Below are 15,849 nucleotides of genomic sequence, written 5' to 3'. Positions count from 1 at the left end.
GATTTCAGACAGCCTGCATTCCTGCTTCCTGAGGTCAGCAGCCTCTCGCGCTGGGCTGTCACAGAGAACCCGCACATCCTCAGCAATCCACTCTGCTGGGCCTGCTCTCTACTCTCCGGGCCGAAAAGAAAAGACAGTCCCCAGATAGTTGATGAGTGCAGTGCGTACGTAGGCACATCTTCTTTATCTATAACTGTGAGTGTCCGCTAAGGGCTAGCAGCAGCCCCTGTTCTTAGAGGAGGAGGGGGCCCCCCACCGGTGACATCATGTCATTCAGAGCTCATATCTATGTTTAAGCAACCCATCCATGTTTCCCAGGCTGTGGTCCGCACCTGCCAAGGCCACCTGTAGGACCCCCTGCCAAGTTCTCTGAGGTTTTCAGGCTCCCAAAGCATAGCTCATGATCTCACAGGAAGGAATAGTTAATAAACGTGAATTCTCCACCCTTTTAAAAAATGTTCTTCCTGGGGCGCCTGGGTGGCTCAGTCGGTTAAGCACCACGTTCAGCTCAGGTCATCATCCCGGGGTCCTCGGATGGAGCCCCACATCGGGCTCCCTGCTCAGTGGGGAGCCTGTCTTTCCCTCTCCCTCTGCCTGCTGCTCCCCCTGCTTGTGCTCTCTGTCAAACAAATAAATAAAATCTTAAAAAAATAAAAAAAGTTCTTCCTCCATGGCCCTCTTGATCAGAACCAAGAAGTTTCCTTTCCCAGTGACAACCCGAGGACCCCCACTGTGCCTAGGTGACCCTCCTCTCTGAGAGCCAAGCTTCGTCTTGGTCCACGTCCCTCAATCTGACTCCTGTCCAGGAGCCTTCTCTGTCCTCAGATGCCAGCAGTCCCTGCCCACCACCCCGCAGCTCTCCATTGCAGAGTGTCTGGATCACAATGGGGCCCCAGCTCACTCTGGGGGCCCCCACCACATTGAACAGAGCCTCCCCATCAACCCCCGGAGGAACAGCCAGGATTCAGACTAGCCCTCTTCCTGCTCTGCTCATCAGCCAATTATTCACTCCTCAGACATCTGTGAGGCGACGTGGAGGGAGGATTTTCTAGGACTGGGGAAATGGTGAGGGTCCTTGAGTTTGGGTGACAGCGGGCAGTGAATTAGGACTGGAACTGAATATTCAGGCGAGAAGGGCATCTGGGGTGGGATGGGCGGGGGGAGCGGCAGATGTGCACAAAGGAGCCCTTTAAGTGGGACTCACAGGGAGAGGAAGGTGAGAGCTTAGGCCTTTAGAGCCACCACTTGAAAGCAAGAGCCTCTATACTGGCCTTGGTTTTCTCTAGGGTTGGTGGTGCAGGGGCCAAGGCTGAAACTGACAGGTCTTCAATCAGTTGCCCCCTCAGGCAACTCTTCCAGGCAGCCCTCTAGCCAGTGACCAGGAATGGCGGTAAGATATGACCCCCCCCCCCCAGTGGAGTGGTAGAGGGTGAGGCGGGGGGCACTATGTTGCAGGAGAGAAGCAGGCTGGACTGTAGTCACCCAAGAGGGATCATGCCTCGCTGTGGGTAGTCTGGGAGGGCAGCCTGAAGGAAGCACAGCACATCGTGGACAGTTAGTAGGTATTTGTCTTAATCACTTTAAATATTCCAGGAGACATCTGCAGATGAATTCTCTGCATCCTTGGAAGGAGCTGATGGACAGAGATGCTGCGGCTGCCACCACTTTGCATGCCTGAGCTCAGGGGAGGCAGCCTGTCCTCCCAGCAGTTAGGAGATGTCTGCTCCTGGGTCCGGGGAGGGCGTGAGAGGTTGTGCCAGGCGGCAGGGGGAGAGGGATTACGAAGGCATGAAACGTCAGCCCCAAGCCAGCAACTCTGTGACTGCTGCCCAAGCACAGGCTGAGTCGTGCTGCTGGCCCTTCCCGTATATCACCTTCGCCTGTCATGTCTGCATCTGGATGCCTAGTGCCCAGAGCGGCCCCCAGCTCAGAGAAGGTGCTTGGCAAATGTTTGTTCATATAAATGGGTAAATAAATTTAATTCTCACTGTATGGTCATGTGATACAATTATCTGCACTTTCCAGAGGAGGAAACTAGGATCAAGGGCATTTGGACCCAGCCCTTGTGGGAGGGAGAATTCTAAGAATGATCCCCACTGACCCTTGACCTTGTCAGACCCCCTCCCCTCTAAGTATGGGTGGTACTTATGGATATGATGAGATATCACTCCTGTGATTATGGTGTATGGCAAAAGGGAGATTATCTGGGCAGTTTAATCTACTCACCCGAGCCCTTTAAAAGCGAGTTTTCTGGGGCGCTGGGTGGCTCAGTCAGCTAAGCATCTGCCTTTGGCCCAGGTTATGATCCCAGGGTCCTGGATGGAGCCCCACATCAGGCTCTCTGCTCAGCAGGAGACCTGCTTCTCCCTCTCCCTCTCCCCAGCCCCCTGCTTGTGCTCCCTCTCCCTCAAATACATAAAATTTAAAAAAAAAAAAAAAAAAAAAAAAAAAAAAGCAAGTTTTCTTCCACTGGTGGCAGAAGGGAACATCAGAGAGCTCCAAGGTTGTTGGCCTTGGAAGTGGAGGAGCCACACACAAGGACCAGGAAGTGGCTTCTAAAACTGAAAGCAACCCCCCACTGACAGCCAGCAAGGAAACAGGCAGTAAGTCCTTTAATTGCCAGGAACTGAATTGTGCCTGTGAGGAAGACTGAGTGAGTCTAGAAGCTCATCTTCCCTGGAGCCTCCGGAGAAGAGCCCAGCTCAGCCACACCTTGATTTTGGCCTTGTAGGACTCTCAGCAAAGACCCCAACCATCCCCACCTGGACTTCTAGCCTACAGAACTGTGAAGCGAATCTGTGCATGTTGTTTTAAGCAGCTGAATGTTTGCTCACTTGTTACACAGCAATAGAAATGCACAGAAAAACAGAAAACCAACACAACATAGAGCCCACAACTGCCACATTGCACAACAGAGCATAGCAGGGTCACACTTCACATACCCTACCACCCCCCCAGCCTATTGTGGGCAGATCCCACCCACAAGATACACGAAGTGCCCTCAACACTCACCGTGTAAACCTGTTCTGGAAGCCTGCTGGAGACAGGGGGCGTTTCCTCCTGTTGGGCCCATGGCCAGATGGGGCAACAAGGATTCCCTGCAGACCCAACACGGCTCCCCTCTTCCATGTGCAGTTGTCACTGGGAAGTGGCTGCCCCATCATGGTATACATTTCCCAGGCACCTTTGCATCTAGCATGGCCCCCATGATTGGTTCTCACCAGTAGAATAAGAGCAGAAGTGATGCTTGGTCAAGGCCTTTAAGAAGTGGGTGTGCCCCCTCTTTCCTCATCCACACGCTGAACATAAGGAACACTGAGGACCTTGGAGCTAACAGAGCCACAAGTTAGAAAAGTGTTGGCCACCATGGAGAAGAGTCACCGGCCACCCAGAAACACCTGCATTAGGGCAAACACACAGGAACATTGTTTTGGGTTAAGGCACTGAAATGAGGGTGCACATGTCGGGGTAGGGGTGTTGCGTGTTACATTAGCTAGTGTTGCCTTGATATACCAGCCCTTTGTTCTCCCTGCCCTCCCCTTGAGCCACCCATGACGGGGACTGGGGTCCTCACAGTTGATGGTCCCCAGGCGGACCCTGTACAAGGGAAGGCTCACTTCCCCCTGCCCCCATCCGAGAAAAACCATACAGTCCCCTGCAGCCATCCACACCTGCCCAGTGACCGTCCTCCACAAGCTCAGCTCTGGGCTGGGGGCCCTCCTTCCCTTCCCCCCACCCCTCACCCAGTCATCTCCTGGGTGCGGCGGCCCTATGGCCACAGCTCCGGGCAGGACTGATGGGATCTCAGACATTAGCAACAGCCTCAAACTCTTCTAACACAACATGCATTTGTACCACAGAGACCTTACTGAAAATGTCTATCCTGCAGCAGCTCTCCCTGTCTGAAGCTCCCCATTGCCTTCCATACAAAGCCTACATTCCAACTCAACGCAGCCTTCTCTTCCAGCAGAGCTCCACGCCTCGCCATTCCCCCAGGCCAGCCTCCCCGCTCAGGTGAAATATAAGTACCTACTTCCAGGGCACAAGGGCACGTCGTACGGTGATCTGCTGAAATTCCCTTCCTGCCTTCCCAATCTCAGATTCTTCAAGTCCTAACCATCCTTCGAGATGGCCCGCAGCCCACCTCCTCTAGGACGGCTGAGATGGCTAATTTTATGTGTCTACTTGACTGGGCTCAGGGATGTCCAGACAGCTGGTCAAACATGATTTCAGGGTGTGACTGTGAGTGCATTTCCGGAAGAGCCTGGCACATGGAGACGCAGTGAAGGGCGCCCTCACGCGGATGGGGGGGCCACCCTCCGATCGAGGGTCGGAATGGAACAAAAGGCAGAAGAGAGGTGAATTTGCTTTCCTTGAACTGGGACATCTGTCTTCTCTGTCCTCAGACATTAGCACTTCTGGTTCTTGGGCCTTCAGACTCAGACTGGGACTTACACCGTGGGCCTCCATGGGCTTGTGGAATGCAGGTGGTGGAACTCCTCAGCCTCCACGAGCGCACGAGCTGGTCCCTCGTATTAGATCTCTTTCTATCTATCCTTAGTTATCCTATTGGGTCCTTTTCTCTGGAGGCCCCTGACTGAAATGGGGCCCTCCCAAATGCCTGCAACAGGAATGGTCCCACCCTTTCCTGTGCTGCCCTTCCCAGGCGGGTCTCACAATCCCCCAGCACTGCCTGTTGCCGGGTGTCACAGGTCGGCTTCTCCAAGAAGACTCCAAGGTGGAGTAAGGTACAGGAGTTTATTAAGGAGGCCTTGGGATCTACACCTGTGGAAAGGAGAGGACAGAGCAGGAGTAGGCAGGGGGAGAAGCAGAGCTGTGGCTCCTGGGAGGCCCTGGAGCCCCTGTGCCTTTCAGAGGTGTCCTAAGCCGAGGCTGAGATGGCCTTTAGATTCCTTGCTTAGGAAGTCCATGGATGTGGGCTGCCTGGAGGTGGGGGCAACCTTAGGGAAGCAACTCCGCAGCTGGGACCATCCCTGAAGCAAGGACGGCAGTCCCAACAGCTGGGCAACGAGTCCTTCTGGGAGAAGGATCTGGGAGCCACGTCACCCTGTCCACCACAATTGGACGCAAGGCTGTCACCTCCCCCATCTGTTCCAGACAGAGTCCCTAGAAAGGAGGAACGTAGAGGGGAGTCCATCCTGTTTCCTTTGCCTCCCCCTGTACCCCAAACAACCTGAGGGCCACTGTGTTTGGCTCAGACCCCAGGAGCTCCACCGGAGTTCAGAGTGTCTATAAACTAGGGGTGCTGTGGGCCCAGGCTCCAGTACAGGGAGCCAAGCTGGAGGCTGGGGGTTCCGGGTTCCCCATGTGGCCTCCTTATGCTGACCCTGACAGAGCACGTATGGCTCCAGGACACATTTTTATAGAATTGTGGGTAGTGATGGGGCAGCAGGGCCCCATGGGTGGACAGGGGGATGGTCCCGCAACAAAGAACTGTCCCAGGAGCCCTACTGGTGAAAAACCTACTTACAAATCTCCAAGCCCAGACTCTAACTTGGTTTTACATATAAACACAAAATATAGTGTTGTGGGGCGCCTGGGTGGCTCAGTGGGTTGGGCCGCTGCCTTCGGCTCAGGTCATGATCCCAGGTCCTGGGTTCGAGCCCCGCATCGGGCTTTCTGCTCGGCGGGGAGCCTGCTTCTTCCTCTCTCTCTGCCTGCCTCTCTGCCTACTTGTGATTTCTCTCTGTCAAATAAATAAATAAAATCTTTAAAAAAAAAAAATATAGTGTTGTATGGCTCGAAAAGCATACACCAGATTTCCTAGGAGGAAAACTACATAAATCCAGGGAAGACCTGTACTTTGTTTAGTTTGCAATTTTATCAAGAAATATTCCTTTTTCAGGGGTGCGTAGCTGGCTCGGTGGGAAAAGCGTGTGGCGTTTGATCTTGGGGTCTTGAGTTCCAGCCCCGGGTTGGGGGTAGAGATTACTTAAAAATATAAACTTTTGATTTTTTTTTTTTACCTTTTCCAGAAAATCTTGGCAGGTATTTTACCCAGCTGAGCCACTACCCTGTACGCACCTGCAACTGACCTGTCACATTCAGTACTTCTGTCTACAGCTAAAAGCCAGAGGTAAATAATTACACATGGCAAGGCCTTCCTAGTGTAGCTGTGCCTAAATGTTTACAGACTGAAATACATTTCATTTTATTCTCAATTGCTTTCTTTTCATTTTTCCTTTCTATTACAATTAAAGCCATACATTTGTGTTTTATTTGTCTCTGGGTTGGTGGTAATATGTGTGAATTTCATTTCAGGATGGTAAAAAGGGCATCCACAATATTTTATATCAGGAGGTGGTGGGTCTGACAGATTATGAGCCTCTGACCTGGGTGGGTGCCCTCCTCCTGGGCCTGAACTTTACTCTAGACTCATCGCATCACGCCCACCACCACCAGCACCGTGGGGCGAGGACGCCCTCTGCAGGCCAGCAGCCCCTCTCCCCAGGAAACAGGCCCAAAGGCGGTCTGGATTAGATGATTCAATGTCAGAGCCATCGGGATCCTTCCTTGTCTTGCCATGTCGGTTTCCAGAACTACTTCCAGAATCACCATCACTAATTCTGAGCCCTCCCACCATCCTGGAGACCTGGGCAGAGGGGTGGGCAGGCGGCAGCAGAGGGCAGGGGTGGTGTTTACCCTCTCCCCCTTCCATGGGAGCCTAGAGGGAGTCAGAGCCTAAAAGGAGGTCTCTCAGCCTGGCCCGCTTTATGAGGGCACCTTCAGGCTTCCTTCCCAGTCACTCTTCAAGGCAGCCACCCCTTCCTTGCAAGGTTTCCCTGGATACTTCTGCCACTGATGCTCTGGGCCCAGGTGGGAAACCTCCCAGGCAGAGGCAGAAACATCAGTGTGTCCACCAGGGGCATGAGCGTGTCTCAACAACTAGGAAAGATCCCTGAGGCCTGGGCAGTAGGGTTAGCAGGTAAAATATAGGATGCCTGGTTCATTTAGATTTCAGATAAACAACAAGTAATATTTTCAGTGTAAGTATGTCCCATGCAAATCTTGGAACATACTTATACAAAAAAAAAAAAAGGCCAAAGTTGCTCATCTGGAATTAAAATATAACTGGGCATTCTGTCCAAACCCCAAAGACACCGTGGGGAAGGCAGACCTGGAGAAGAGCACTATAACCAGCACTGGGCCTGAGGTGTGAGCCTGACTGTGAAAGGGGGTGTGTCAGGGGCAGTCCATGCAGACCCAGACTCAAGCTCTGAGCCTGTTATGAACTCCAGCGAGGCTCCAGGTCCCTGGGGATGAGATTCCCAGAGCTGTCACACCCTCAGACTCTGGTCCGTCCAGTTTAGTCTGGAGTCCCACATACCCCTCACCGGAGGTTGGTTGCCAGTTTTGTCATCAGTGCAAGTGAAGGCCTGGGTCGAGGCCTTGAGGAGGGGAGAGCAGAAAAGGGATGTCCTTGAGGGGGCACAGGTCCCCAGTGGCTCCACTGGCTAGAGTCAGACTTACCTCCCTAGACATACGCTGTCCTCCCTGCCTTCCAGTGGCCTCCAGCCTCCCAGTGAAGATGAAGGTTCTAGCATGAATAACACTGTTTAGATGAAGAAACTGAGGCACAGACAGGTCTGGGACTGAAACCCAGCCTGCCTGAATCCACACTGATGGAGGGGCTAGGCTCCAGAGGGATCCCCACCAGCTCCAGCCTGGGTCTCCTCTCTTCCTCACCAAGGGTCCCCAAGACATGGCAAACTTTTGTTCATGTTTCCCAGCTGTCAATTTCAGTCCATGCGCTGTCCCTTCTCAGCCCCTGTGTCCCAGGTTGCCCTGACCAACCCTTCCCAACCTCCCTCCTCTGTGATGGGAAGAGGTTCCACACGACTAGCTGTCCCTGCACATACCATACCACATCATGATTGTTCTCTGCGGCTGTCACCACCCATGTCCTGGGGACCTGTCTCATATAATCGCTGATAGAAGTGACGTCTACAATGGTCTTCAGGTGTCTGAATGTCAAAAAGCCCCAGTAGCTGCAGAAACCACATTCCAAGAAGCTAGGACTGTCCGCTGTAGAACATGAACCTGTCTGATTAGAAACAAACCCAAACAATCACGTTCAGTAAGTGCTTACTTCGTAGCCACACGGAATGAAGGATAGTGAGGAACAGAGCTTCCCATCTCCAGTGGAGGGTGCTGGGCAAACACAATTGTGTAGTTTCCCTTTATCTTTATAATCAGTTCTGTTGCTGCCATCATTCAAAAGTCCTTAAAATTCAATGGAATGGATTTTACATACTTTAGGCTGATACTGAATTTAGAAATCTTAGGGTTAAGTGAAGATTTATATATATATATACTGTATTAGTTTCTTACTGCTACTGTAACAAATTACCACAAACTTAGTGGGTTAAAACAACACAGATTTCTTATCTTACAGCTCTGGATGTCAGAAGTCCCAGATGAAATTCCCTGGGCTGAAACCAGGTGCTGGCAGGACTGCATTCCCACTAGAGGCTCTAGGGGAGAATCTGTTCCCCGGCCTTTTTTCAGCTTCTAGAAGTGGCTCTCATTTATTGGCTCCTGGCTCCCTTTCAGCCAGCAACCACATTACTCGGGTCTCTGCCTTGGCTATCACCTCCTTCTCTGATTCTCTTGCTCCCTGTCCCTCATAAGGACCCTTGTGATTACACTGGGCCCACTTGGATAAGGCAGGTTACTCTCCCCATCTCAAGACCTTACCTTAACCACACCTGCAAAGTCTCCTTTTGCCATGTAAGGTAACATATTCACAGGTTCCGGGGATGAGGCTGTGGCTCCCTTGGGGAGGGAGGATCTTATCCTGCCTATCACACCTAGCTTAAGTGTCAAATACAAAAACCAATCAGGCTGCCTGTTTGGGAGGAAACTGCACCAGAAGATCTGGGAAGTGTGTATAACATTTGGACCCAAGGATGTGGGCTACTTGACCCTGACACTGGTATTTTTGTGTTGAGGTAAACAATGTGTATTTGTTACTCTATAATGCTTGTAATAGGTAAGGTAATGTGGTCTTTTAGAGCAACAGCCATAGAACTATTAATTGAACATATATAACTGAATAATTTAAGCTGAGCATCCTATGAGTTTATGCATCATATTAGAACATGTAAGAGAACTTTAAATTCATGATATTTTGATCTTTATTATTTAATTCAGATTTTTTTATAAGTTTAACTGACAGTTTTATAAAGATTATTTAATACTGAGGACGAAAGCTCTTGTTGGTTCAGTCAGAAATTAGACTACTGGAATAAGAAGTCTAATTTTTGAATAAAGGTTAAAATATTTTAAGGGGCACCTGGCTGGCTCACTAGAGCATGCAACTCTTGATCTCAGGGTTGTGAGTTCAAGCCCTACATTGGGCGTGGGGGAAAAAATATATATATATGTATATATATATATATGCACATACATATATATGTATATGTATAAAATAAAATATTTTAATATGTTTGATTAAGTTTATAAACTGGACCAAAGGTGGGAAGGTAAGTGCATTCAAGACTTCCCATGGCCATCTTATTCAAAGATGTCTCAAAGGAGATTGTTAGAATTTAACGCTAATAGAATAAGATTTGCAAAGTGAATTTAAAGTCTAGAAGGATGCCCCCAGTTTTATTTCCTCTGAAAGAAATAGCCTCGACAGAAGGATGTGGCCCTGGGGGACAGCCCCAGCAGCCTGAGGATAGAAGGGAGTGAGGTCCCAAAGAACCGCACAGACCCAGGCCAAATCACATCAGGTGGGTGCAGGGCTCATGCTCTGTTTTTAATCCATCTTGGTATTATTGTTTTGAACATTTTTTTTGTATTGTCAGAAAACGCAAGTAAGTATATGTAGTTGACTATCAATCTTTTTTATTTAAAAGAAAAAAGAGGTACAATTATAGGATTAAACAATTAAGCAGGAACACAATCATGGTAGAATCAAATTAGAAGAGGATCTTTATTTTCACTAAAGGCAGATGTCTGGACCAGATCTGCTACTGAAGGCAACTTAGAAAAACTGGCCACAAGAGATTAAGTAATCTTAAAAGCATCAAAGAGCCAGCAAGATATCAGGAAATTGCCTGGCCAGTGAGACCAGCATCGGGAGGCCACAGTGGAGTTGGCCAATCAGAAGAAGGTGACCAGGAAGCTGGGCAGAGCCTCTGAGAGCCGGGAGGGGGTCAAGGAACAGAAGTCAGGGCACAGAACTGGGAACTAGCCCCCATTCAGGACAGGGAAATCCAAAGGTTCGCACTTTCAGAGTCAAGGTGACCCAGAAGCAAACTGGCCCTTGTAAGCTCTATACTCTGGCTTTGAACTCCCCGAGGGACGGGGGGTGGGAGGGGCACGAAGTCTTAGGCTGGAAAACTGAACTACCGAGGTCCGAGACTGCCAGTGCCCCAGGTGCCTGGCAGATGCTGACGGAAGGACCTAACGCAAGGATGGTGACATCACTTCAGGCGTCAAGTAATTTCCAAAGGTGACGTTTCAAACAAATGTTCAACCTACAATCAAAAACCACCAGGTACAAAGACTTAAAGAAATTTAATTTGCACTTGGGTGGTGTCCGACTCTTGGTTTCAGCTCAGGTCATGGTCTTATGGGTCGTGAGATCAAGCCCCGTGTCGGGCTCTGCACTCAGCAGGGCACCTGCTAGAGATTCTCTCTTCTTCTCCCTCTGCCCTTCCCACTGCTCATGCTTTCTCTCTCTCAAATAAATAAATAAATCTTAAAAAAAGAAAACAACTTAAAGAAATTTATAAATAATTTTTAAATTTAAAATTTTTAATTCAAAAAAAAAAAGGCACACAGGTGACAAGACAATGTAGCCAAGGGCCAGCAGAAACCATCAATATCAAAAACAGATACTAGAAAAAAAAAGATACTTGAAATATGATCAGATCATGCCATAAAATAAATGTACTTCTTCATAATGGAATAATATTCCTTCATAAATGGAATAATACAGTATATACTTGTGTTCCCAAGGGAAAAGGGCTGGAAGGGAAGGCTGGCCTCTGCCCAGGTGACTGGCCTCCTGCCTTTCCTGTTCTCTCCATGCTCACTCTTGCCCCCAGGTGGCCCTGGGAAGTCTTGAATGCACTTTCCTTCCCACCTTTCTGCCTTTGTTCCTGCATTTCCCTCAGTCTGGAGTTCCCAGACCCTGCATGAGCCCCCTGGTGTAGATGCCATCTCCTACAGGAAGTCTTCCTTACTCCCTCCAGGGAGAACACATCTCATTGTCAGCTTTTATCTTCTCTTGGAACGCTTTTATCCTTCTGCCTTGTGTTTGGAGCCTTGCTTGTCTGCTCTTCTCCACCACTGGACCAGCAGCTCATTGGGGGCCAGGCCTGGAGTGACACCTGCTATTTGTCCCCTGCATTTCCTCTGCCCAGGTGCTGGGTGCTTTGGAGCACAGCCACAGGGGGACGGGAGACAGGCTTGCTTGTGCTCTTCAGCACATTCCTCGGTGTCTTGCCACTACCATCTTGACCTGGGTTCTTGAGACCAAGGGAACCCTCGGGGTAGCCCACTCCCACCCAAGCCTTTCCACAGGTGGGCACAGAAAGACTTCTCACACTAGTGCTTCCCTTTCAATGTGCCTGAACGCACCCAGGATACCTTGTTTCTCAGCAGCTGTGGAAAGTAGGCATCATGAGCCCTATGGGACAGGAGAGAAACTGAGGCTCCAGGAGCGGTTTCCCAAGCCTGATTATACTTTGGAATCACCTGAGGAGCTTTTAAAAATTAAACCTGGATCTCTGGGGCTGGAGCCCAGGGTTCAGTCTTTTTTAAAACACTCTGGGTGATTTTAATAAATAACCAAGCTTGAGAGCCACCGGACAAGCCCAAGGGTCCACAGCTGTGGGGAGAGAGACAACTCTTCAACTCCAAACCTTGAGGTAGTGCTCTTACCTTTATCCCAAGAAGAGCTGGGGAGATTCCTAGCCCACAGGTCCCCCAGGCTGGAAGGCAGTGCTGGAAAATTTACATTATCTTTTCATTTTTGGGCCCCACAAGACAATTGGCATCTGTGAACTCTTCCCTACTTGTCCTTCCCTGACTCCAGAACTCGGGCCCAGAGAGCCAAAGCCCAGGGGACAACGGGTGAGTCAGACACTTCCTGTTTTCTTGGCTGTGGTGACAGGGGGATGGAAACAATCGGGCTGGGGTTCATGGTCTAACAGAGGGGCTTGGAGAGAGGAGGAGGCTGGAGCCAAAGGGCCAACCAGCCTTGAGATGCAGGCGTGAGCCGGGGAGAGCCACAGGGGGAGTGGAAATGAGGGAAGGGGGTTGTCGGATAGCCAGAGCAGCAAAGGGAGAAAGGATTTGGTGTGAGCTTCTCTTAAATGTGCGGATTTTCTGGATCCCCAGGGAATGCAGGAGAGACCTACAGTTCTGCCTATCTGGTTCAGGCGATGTGAGGGGTGGAAGCTGAGTCCAAAAGAACAGCTTGAAGCAGGGAGGCAAAGGACCTGGGTTACCTTGTCCTCGCCCTGCCATGAATTAGCGGTGACACCGAGCACACCCGTGGTCATCTCTGAGCCCCTGCTTCCTCTCCTATAAAATGGAGGAGGCTGGGATAAGCAGAGCTCCAAGAAGTCCTATGATTCTGAGCAAAAACCATATCCTCTCCCAGTCTTACAGAGAACCATGTGGAATCCAGGGGACTTTTGACTGACATGATTTTGATTTCAGGTTGGACAATGACCATGGGAGGTAGGTGGGGAAGGTCTGATTACTATCTGATCACTGCTGGAAACACTGATCATCAGGAAGACTAAGGAAGGTACTGGCTAAAGCTGTATGGAAATGGGGACCAGGGCACTACTAATGACCCCATTCGGTCACCCCTTCCTTGGAGGACAGCAACTTGGGGATGTTGATGAAAAATTATACATGTCTCAATTTTGACCTCCATCGTCTCCTTGATGGAGTCACCGTCTGGAAATAATGCTACATTTGGAAAAGACTCATTGCACAGGAAGATATATACTAAAGTTAATTTTGTATTAATGAGAGGTAAAACACAGCCCAGACAGCCACAAAAGGAAAATTTTTCTGAGAGACAAATTACCCTCAAACTTAGTGGCTTAACAAGCATTTACTGTCTCAGCGTTTCTGTGGCTCAGCTGGGAGCCTCTGGGTCATTGTTCCTCTGGAGGCTGCTGTCCACCTCAAAGCTAGGCTGGGAGAGGATCCACCTCCCAGGTGACTCATGTGGCTCAGGTTCTTGTTGGCTCTTGAGACATCGGGTCCTCAACTGTCGCTCCACAGGACAGCCCACAACATGGCAGCTGGCTTCCCTCAGAGCAAGTGAACAACCTGGAAGGCACATGGGCCTCTGTAACTTGATCTTGAAAGAGACCTCCCTCATTTCTGCTATATTCTATTCATTCTAATTCAATTAGAATATTTCAACTCTAATTCTAATTCTGTTCATTAGAATGGAGTCACTAGGTCTAGCCCAGGTTCAAGAGGAGAGGGTTAAACTAGCATGTGAATACCAGGGAAAAGCTTTCCTCCCCACTCAGGGTCCTTGGCTGGCTCTGAAAATTAAACTGAGCAGGACAGATTATCAGGAGAAGAGCATACAAATGTATTTAATATAAGTTTCATATGATACGGGATTCTTCCTAAGGAAATGAAGACCAGAAAAAACAGACCTGAGTATTTCTATGCTAGGTATGATGAAGAGTGGGCAGGCATTCCTTCATAGGAGTATGATGGGTCAGAGAACGTAGTAAAATGGGGGAAACTTAGCAAGACCTGTTTGTTCAGATTCTTCGTGGTGTTTCTGTCTTTGCAGATAATGGTGGTCCTTTCTTCCCAGACGGGGAGGGCATCTCTCTCAGGAGGGTTTCTGACTTGTTTCAAGGGAGAGGGGCAGAGGGAAGGTCAGTGACCTTCCTGCTTCTGCTGTCTTCTCAGACTCAGCTTAAACTCTTCAATATGGCAAGGTGCCACATCTGGAACCCCATCCAGATCACCCGGTGCCATCTTAGAGGCTGCCTACCATAAAGCATATGTGACATGTGGATGATCTTAAGTGAAATGAAGACAACAGGATTCAAAATTGGATACCCAGGGCGATCATATCTGAGTGAAAATGCGACAGGGAAAAGGGTGGGGAGAAATTGGTTAAAAACACATTTACAGAGGCGCCTTGGTGGCTCAGTGGGTTAAAGCCTCTGCCTTTGGCTCAGGTCATGATCCCAGGATCCTGGGATCAAGCCCCGAGTCAGGCTCTCTGCTCAGTGGGGAGCCTGCTTCCTCCTCTCTCTCTGCCTACCTCTCTGCCTACTTGTGATCTCTGTCAAGTAAATAAATAAAATCTTTTAAAAAAATATATATATATATGTATGTATGTATATATATAACACATTTACAGTTGATCCTTGAACAACATGGGTTTGAACTGCGTGGCTGCAATTATACAAAGCTTTTTATCAGTGTAATATATGAGAACATTTTTGGAGGTTTGTGGCAATTTGAAAAACATCAGTTGAACCATGTAGCCTAGAAATATCGAAAAAATTAAGAAAGGTATGTCATGAATGCATAAAATAGATATGGATACTAGTCTACCATAAAGTACACATCAATTACAAAGTTAAAATCTATCAAGCCTTATGCACATGAGCACAGATCAGACATTATCTTTTCATTTTTGGTGCCTCACATCGGTATGTCGAACATTTACAGCACTTTGCATCACATAAGACACTACTGATGTAGGTATGGACAGATTATTCATCTTGTAAACAGTATCAGTAAACCCAGAACAGCACTCTTTTCTCTTTCTTATGACTTTCCTAACAATATTTTCTTCTCTAGCATACTGTATTATAAGAATAGAGTATATAACACATGTAACATACAAAATATGGGGTAACTGACTATTGATGCTATTGCTAAGGCTTTCCAATCAACTGTAGGCTATTATTAACTATTGAGTCAAAAGTTATACATGGGTATCTGGCTGTTTGGGGGACAGTGCCCCTAACCCCTGCATTGTTCGAGGGTCTACTGAACACACTAAAAACCTAAACGGGTTCTGCATGATGAAGTACCTTTATAACCTAGGTCTTTTTCTTTTCCCCATGTGTGTTAACCTATGCATCTCCCCCCAAACAATTATTTATTCTTCAAACTTAAATAATGAATTTTCTGGCCCTGGAGGGCAAAGAGGCTGGGTAGAAGAAGCCCAACTCCTACCATCTGTCCTTGAGCTTGTCTGAGCAATAAGAATCCGTCAGTTCGGGGCACCTGGGTGGCTCAGGGGTTAAGCTTCTGCCTTTGGTTCAGGTCATGATCTCGAGCCCTATATCAGGCTCTCTGCTCAGTAGGAAGTCTGCTTCTCGCTCTCTCTCTGCCTACTTGTGATCTCTGTCAAATAAATAAATAAAATCTTACCAAAAAAAAAAAAAAAAAAAAAAAGAATCCATCAGTTCTCACCCTAGGGACAGGCTCGGAGGTGTATTTCCGGCAAATCCTTACCAGCTCTCATCTCATTACATATTCCAGGGTCTGCTGGAGCCTGAGAATGTGGCTTGGGGATTCGTCCTAAAAGCAGCATTACTTGGGGAGGATTTGGTGTAGAGAGGGTTGCAAGAGTGGAGAGACACAGGAAGTGACCTGGACAGAAAGGAGAAAGCAGTTGAAATGGTAGAAAAATGCCGGAAAATTGGAGTCTCAGAGCCTGAGCATGCTGGTCCCTTGAGTGTGACTCTTTCAACCTCCGTTTACTCATCCACAGAATGGGATGAAAATAAGTCCTTCCTCATTCAACAGGGTTAAGGGAAGCTTATTAGACACAGAAATACACTCTGTAAACTGTAAGGC

This window comes from Lutra lutra, chromosome 7 (assembly GCF_902655055.1).
Source record: "Lutra lutra chromosome 7, mLutLut1.2, whole genome shotgun sequence".
NCBI classification, from domain to species: Eukaryota; Metazoa; Chordata; class Mammalia; order Carnivora; family Mustelidae; genus Lutra; species Lutra lutra.
This window is presented reverse-complemented; position numbering follows the sequence as displayed.